The following is a 7,500-nucleotide window of genomic DNA, read 5'->3' as shown; positions in this document are numbered from 1 at the left end:
ACTCCTTCCTCTAATCGCCTTCTTTCACTCTTCATTACTTCTTTCTCGCTTTCATTTACTCCCTGTGTTATGATTGGTCCTTTGTTAAACCTCCATTTTCACAAGATTATCCTCCTCCCCTCCTCCCTTCCTTATCTTTTGTTTTCATCTATCTTATCTTCGTCTCGTCTCACACTTGCTCCTCCTGTTCTTACGGTTATTTCTTTCTTAACCTTCAAACTTCACACGGTCACTCTCCCTCCCTCTCCCTTCCCCTCTCCTTTTCCCCTTTCATCTACTTGTCTGTCACCTTTCCGTATCACACGCTCATCCTTTCCCTCTATACTCTCTCTCCCCTCATATTCTCCCTCTTCCCATATTCTCCCTCCCCTACACTCTCCCTGTCCCCTAACTCTCCCTCCCCTATACTTTCCCTTCTCTCTCCTCATATTCTCCCTCCACCCATTCTCTAGCTTCGTCCATTTATCACTGCTCTCCATTACTAAGTTCGTAAAGTTCGCATAATTAATCTAGTTATGCTCCTGATTATTTCATTTTTTATCAGTTAACTCTCAGCCATTGTCTCATCTACTCACCTGATCCACTCATCTCATTATTCATTCCTCTGTTTAAGTTCTTTTCACTCTAATGATACCTAGTTTAAAAGTCTCAAGTCTAGTTCCATTTAGATTACTGTCATTTAGCCCTTTCATTCTACACTTTTATTCATAACCCCATCTCTTACCCTCTTGCCTAACGCTCCAAACACATTATTTATTCCTTTGTGAACTTGGCACGTCCTAATGATACCTAATTATAAGTGTCAGATTTAGCTCCATTTATATTAGTGTCATTCAGCCCTTTCGCTTCACACCCTTGTCAGTAACCCTCTTTCTTATCCTTTAACCTAGCCCTTCTAGATCATTACTTATGCTGCTTATGCCTTTGTTAAGTTGGCACTCCCTAATGATATCTAGCTTATAATAGTTTCAGATCTACTTTCGTTCATAATTCACTGTATCGTTTCATCTCAGTCTGATCCATAACCCTCTTTCTTATCCTCTTACCTAACCTTCCTAGCTCATTACTTGTTCCTTTGTTAAGTTCTTTGCACCCTTATGAGACCTAATATATAAGTCTCAGATATACTTGCCTCTATAGTCCTAGTGTTATTTTACCCTTTCTGTTTACCATCTTATCCCAAACCCTCTATTTTACCCCTTATATAAGCCTTCCAGGTCATTATTTATTCCTTTGTTAAGTTCTTTGTACCCTTATGAGACCTAATTTATAAGTCTCAGGTCTACTTGCCTCTATAGTCCTAGTGTTATTTTACCCTTTCTGTTTACCTTCTTATCCCAAACCCTCTATTTTACCCCCTTATATAAGCCTTATAGCTCATTACTTGTTCCTTTGTTAAGCTCTTTGCACCCTAATGTTACAGAGCTTACAAGAGTTTCATATAAAGTTCATGTTATGTTAGTGTCATTTGATCCTTTCCCCTCACACCCTAACCTTTCTCTTCACCCACTCACCGCTCACTCACTATTTCTCATTTGTTCAGTTCTTCTCGCCCTGACGACCCCAAGTTCATTAGTGTCTAAACTCTAGTACCACTTTTAACAGTACTATTTTAACCCTGTATCCCTCACACCCTTACCCTTCTATTCCCACTCCGCTCATTCATATTACCTTCCAAGATTTAAAAACCCACAACACCTAGTTATTTATAGACTAAAATCTTGTTCCTGAGCTACTTTCTAAACATACATCAAAATCACTTCCAAACGAACCTCAACCTCACGTAAAACTTACCTCACATAGCCCAACCTCCCCTCCATGTAAAGCCCAATGTCCCAACTAAATCTAGTCCGACAGGCATTCTGAATCTAGCTTATAATCCACTTACCGCTAACCTAACATTGTCCTTCTGATCGACCCAAAAGTCCTCTCTAAATCTAGTTCAAAATACGCTCTGAGTCTAGCCCAACATACCTTTCAAGTCAAGCCCAACATACATACCTTTCAAAAATAGCCCAACATACCTTTGAAATCTAGCCCAAAGTATAACCAGCTCAGTCCCTCCCACACACACACACTCTCCCCCTCTCTCTCTCTCTCTCTCAACAGCTTCCATAACATCCACACGGAGTCTATTTTCGCCGTAATCACCTCTTCCACTTGCACCACACTCTCACACATTTTGCCATTTTAATTCCATCCATTTGCGAGATTAATTTGTTTTACTTACGGAACGCGCTTCTAATTTGGTCCCGCCGCCGCTCCTGCTCCTGAAATGAAAGAGAAAGTCGATGGTGAGAGAGTTGTAATAGTGGTGGTGGTGGTGGGGGGGAGGGGGGGGGGTAGTAGTAGTAGTAGTAGTAGTAGTAGTAGTAGTAGTAGTAGTAGTAGTAGTAGTAGTAGTAGTAGTAGTTGTAGTTGTAGTTGCAGTTGTAGAAGTAGTAGTAGTAGTAGTAGTAGTAGTATAGAAGTGAACGTACTTTGAAAACAGAGCAGTAGAAGACGAGAAAGGTGCGGATGAGCAAAGAAGGAGAAAAAGTAGAAGGAAAAAAAAGGGGAAGGAAGAAGTGAAGAGTAGAGAGAAAACAAACAACTATAATAAAAACTTACAACGACAAAACAACAAAAACAGAAAAACAAACAAGTAGGAAGACGAGTTTAGTAAGCACGTGACTAGAAAAAGCCAGATGAAAGGTAACCGAATGTTTTTTTTTTTATTACAACCTAACACCACAAAAAAAAGCCCACCTCAGCACATGAACTAATAAGAACAAAAAAAAAAGACTAAGACACACACAAATAACGAGTTTTTTTTCTGTATCAAGTCTTTCTCCTTTCCTGTATATAAAAAAAATAACACCGCATACAGTTAACAGCTTCCATGGCACCTCAGCACATGAACAAATAAGAACCAAAAAAAAAAAAACATACTAACACACACAGATAGCGGGATTTTTTTTCTGTATCAATTCTTTCTCCTTTGCTGTATATAAAAAAGAAAGACACCGCGTACAGTTAAAATCGTCCCTCCTCTGTACTTTTCCCCCATTCCCGGCTCTATCGTTCACAAGCAACCGATAATTTTTACAAGGTCCATGAGGAGGAGGAAGAGGAAGCAGAAACTAGCAAGCGTCTTTGTTCAATAATTACTTAAGGAATGTAGATGCGTGTTCAGCGTTGAGGGGAGACCCGCGTTATTGATCAGTCTCCCCTCGCACCTCACCCCTCACCCCTCTCCCCTTGCCCCTCATTCCGCCCCCCTCTTCTCCCTCCCCTCCCCGGCCCCACCTCTCCCTCCAGGCTGCAAAGGAGGAGAGAAAGGAGGGAAATGTGGGTGAAACTGAGGAGGAGGAGGAGGAGGAGGAGAGGGAAGGACAAGGGAACGAAAGCATCAAATCTATATGTGAAACGGTATGAGAGAGAGAGAGAGAGAGAGAGAGAGAGAGAGAGAGAGAGAGAGAGAGAGAGAGAGAGAGAGAGAGAGAGAGAGAGAGAGAGAGAGTTTAGGGAGTGCGAGGAAGTTGGCATCCAATCACTCATTCTCTTTGTCTCCCGTTTTCTGTTCCATTGAGGAGGCACCACCAGGGCAGACTTAGCCAAAAAGAAAACGCGGTGTATTATATGGTGGATTATGTGGATCTAACAATAGGGGCGACAAATTACCGCCTTCATAGTTTCACATTAACCATATCCAAGAAAATGATAACAATAACTAATGCGACTACTACTACTACTACTACTACTACTACTGCTACCGCTACTACTACTGTGAGAAGGGAGAGGAGGAGGAGTAGGAGGAGGAGAAGGAAAAGGAGAGCTGTAAAAAATATGAAAAAATTCGAAAAGATGAAAAAGGGTAAAGAAGAAGAACAAGAACAAGAAGAACAAGAAGAACAAGAAGAAGAAAAAGAAGAAGAAAAGAGAGAAAGAAGAAGAATCAAGAAGAACGAAAAAGTGGAAGAAAGAGACAAATGAGTTACATGTAAAGCGAGAAGGTAAAAAAAAAAAAAAAAAAAAAAGGCACCGCTTGGGATCAATACTACGCAGTGTGTGTGTGTGTGTGTGTGTGTGTGTGTGTGTGTGTGTGTGTGTGTGTGTGTGTGTGTGTGTTTATTTTCTTTTGTTTGCCTGTTCTTACTGACCTTTTCACTTCTCCGAAATACAAAATCATATGAAAAAAAGCACAAAAAAATTATTAACAAAGGAAACGAAGGATTAAAAATGGAAAATGAAAAACACGAATACGTACCATTTTCAACTATTAAATAATATAAAAAATGATACAAATGAATTAAAAGAAAACAAAAGAACACAAAACAATGCGCCGTAAAAGGATAACAAAAGAAAAATAAGAGAAAAAAATAGATAAAAACAACAGAAGTAAATCACATCTCCAAACTAGAACAAATATGCGATAAACAAAAAAATACCATACATTAAAAATAATTAATATAAACAAATAATATAAACACTAATATTCGCAAAGTAGAAATCAAAGCGAACAAGTGGGCTGAAAAAAAAAACTGATCTCATATACAACAAAAAAATAAAAAACCGATACAAAAAATTACTCTAACAAAAACAATCTTAAAAAACATAACATTCACCAATTACCCAAAAATAACAACCAAGAAAAAAAGGAAAATTGAAAGGAAAAAAATCTCTTGCTTCCCGGAATGTATCTCTTTTCCCCCTTCCTCCCCTCCCTCCCCTTACTCTTTTTTTTGTTGTTGTTTCACCCTCTCCCTTCTCCTAATTCCCTTCCTCCATCTTCCTCCCCCTCACTTTTTTCCACAATTTGCCTCTCTCTCTCTCTCTCTCTCTCTCTCTCTCTGCCTATATTGTAAGTTTTCCTTGGTTCTTTCTTACTTTCCTCCTCCTCCTCCTCCTCCTCCTCCTAATCGCGTGGCTCTGTTACGAAAAAAAAAATGCTGCAGAAGTCGAGAGAGAGAGAGAGAGAGAGAGAGAGAGAGAGAGAGAGAGAGAGAGAGAGAGAGAGAGAGAGAGAGAGAGAGAGAGAGAGAGAGAGAGAGAGAGAGAGCAGGAGGCGGTAAACAGAGGAAAAGGAACAAAGACAACGCAAACGCACACACACACACACACACACACACACACACACACACACACACACACACACACACACACACACACACAGAAAATCCCAAATATAGCCTCGACAAGTGAGCTACTCGGAGGGAAGGGAAAGAAAGAAAACAACTAAACACGAAGAAATGTTTTTTTTAAATCCATGAACTAATAACACACACACACACACACACACACACACACACACACACACACACACACACACACACACACACACACACACACAAACGCACAAAAAAACAAATAGCAAGCAATAAATGACAATAATATCTACACAGACAAAAAAAGTGTTCGTATATGTTCCTTAATAATATATGTAATGAAAAATAGTACACAAGAAAATCAATAATGCAAAACAGAAAAAAATTACCTTCAAGATATATTTCCTTACCAAATCTCCTTTTATTCTGCCTTTTCTGACACTAAATGGAAAAAATAATAAATAAAAACAATCACAACGAAAAAAACTAAAAAGGAACACGAAGAAGTTGAAAAAATTGAGTCAGAAATAAAAAAAAAAGTAAAAATGAGAAAAAATGAAAAATGGCCCCCTTAATTCGTCTATACGCCTCAAGTGTCGTTAGGCTCAAAATTCCAATAAACGGCGCCAGAGGGAGTTGCCGATCCAATTAAACACCTTGCCGTACGCCGTTTCTCACTGGCTGGCTGGTGGTCCTTAGGTGAGAGGGAGGAAAGGAAGGTCTAGGGGGGCAGGGGGAGGAGGGAGGAGGAGGGTCAGAGGGGGAGGAGGAGTTCGAACCAGCCAGATATATTGATTGGTTGATGGGAACTCTGGCCACGCCCCCCTCGGCTCTTATTGGCTAGATTTTTCCCTGCTGTGTTGTGTATATTGATCGGTGCTGGGGCGGGCTGTGTCGCATTACGGGTGTGTGTGTGTGTGTGTGTGTGTGTGTGTGTGTGTGTTTCGTACTGTTTGCAAGATGGAGGGAGAAAGGCAAGGGAGACGATGGTGTGTGTGTGTCTGTTTGTGTTTGTGCGTGTGCGTGTGCGTGTGTGTGTGTGTGTGTGTGTGTGTGTGTGTGTTGTTAAGTGCAAGAGCGAAAACTTGTGTTACTTTCAGCCGCTCTAGTTCAAATGTAAAAAAAAAATAACAATCACCACTTCAACACACACACACACACACACACAAACACACACACACACAGAAAAAGAAACATTCACACCCAACAAACAAATTCAAATGCTTAAACTAGAAAACATGTACTTTCTTTTTAGTTATTTTTTGTCTTTTTACCGGAAAATCAACACAGCTTCCCAAATTTCCTCCTTTTCCTTTTCCTTTTCTTCTTCCTCTTCCTCTTCCTCCTCCTCCTCCTCCTCCTCCTACCCTTTCACCTTTTCCCTGCCCACGTTACCTTTCCATACCTATGAAAACACGTGAATGATTCGTGTCCAAACAATGGCCGAGAAGAACTATTCGCTGGAGGAAGAGGAGGAGGAGGAGGAGGAGGATAAAGAAAATAAGAAGAAAGACTCAAACAAATAAGTAACAGAAATCCCATGTGTTAGTTTACAAAAGGCCACCTGCTCTGTTGTTCTGGTTATTCATATGTGTATTTTAGCGACGAAAGTGAAGTGCGATGATTCAAGTTCACACAAACCACCACCCACCTCCCACCTTACCCGTCTCTCCACCCCCCTCCCCCCCTCGTCAAGCAAGCAAAAAAAACTAAATATATATGCCTGGTGTAAAACAAACGCTTGATTTTCTTTGTGTGGCTTGAAACAATTTCTTATGACGATTTTTTCCAGCTGGTGAAGTCAATTATATAATATTTACTTCTATCCGTATTATTTTAACTATCCATAGCGTCAAGGTCTTTCAATTAGGCGACCATATTTTGTTTTGATTAACCGTCAAGTCCAAGGTCCTTCAGTTAGGCGAAAAACACACTCTTTAATGCACACTGTTAGGCAATGTTAGGTGTGCCCGTCACTCTTAACGTTAGGAAGTGTTGCTCTAATCTATTCTAATCAATCACTTCACGCTCACGACTTTTGCATAAGTTTACCCAAATGACCGATAGTTCCCTGTGAAAGACATGCTGTAGGTATCGTCGAGGTATTGATCATGGACTAAGCTGCTATCGTCCGCGTATTGATCCTTCGATAAACATCCTGCAGACGCTGAAGTGCGACAACAATTAACTCGCCGAATATGTCGCAGTGATAGGAAGAAAAGAGAATGGAAAGGAGAGAGAAGGAAGGGGTGAGGGGACCGGAGGAAGACTGGGAAATATATCCATCCCTTCCCGTCCCTTCCCGTCCTTTCCCGTCCCTTCCCTTCCTTTCCCTTCCCTTCCCTTCCTTCATTTCCTTCCTTTCCCTTCCGCTCCTTTCCTTCCCTTCGTGTTCCTTCTCTTCCCGTCCAGT

The 7,500-nt window shown here is 40.7% G+C and overlaps 1 protein-coding gene and 1 long non-coding RNA gene across 7 annotated transcripts in view; one reads left to right on the top strand and one right to left on the bottom strand.

The window, feature by feature from the left end:
- LOC126998772 (uncharacterized) overlaps nt 1–2,271 on the bottom strand; it is a 132,962-nt gene extending 130,691 nt beyond the window's left edge. The window contains exon 1 of the long non-coding RNA XR_007752985.1: nt 2,231–2,271. This is a non-coding gene — a long non-coding RNA (uncharacterized LOC126998772). The remainder of the gene's footprint in view (nt 1–2,230) is intronic.
- Nucleotides 1–7,500, top strand: part of LOC126998771 (protein tramtrack, alpha isoform-like) — a 159,567-nt gene that overhangs the window by 83,511 nt on the left and 68,556 nt on the right. The window lies entirely within an intron of this gene.

The sequence above is a fragment of the Eriocheir sinensis genome, chromosome 15, assembly GCF_024679095.1.
Source record: "Eriocheir sinensis breed Jianghai 21 chromosome 15, ASM2467909v1, whole genome shotgun sequence".
Lineage (NCBI taxonomy): Eukaryota > Metazoa > Arthropoda > Malacostraca > Decapoda > Varunidae > Eriocheir > Eriocheir sinensis.
Note: the sequence above shows the minus strand (reverse complement) of the source record. Positions and strands in the feature narration are given on the sequence as shown.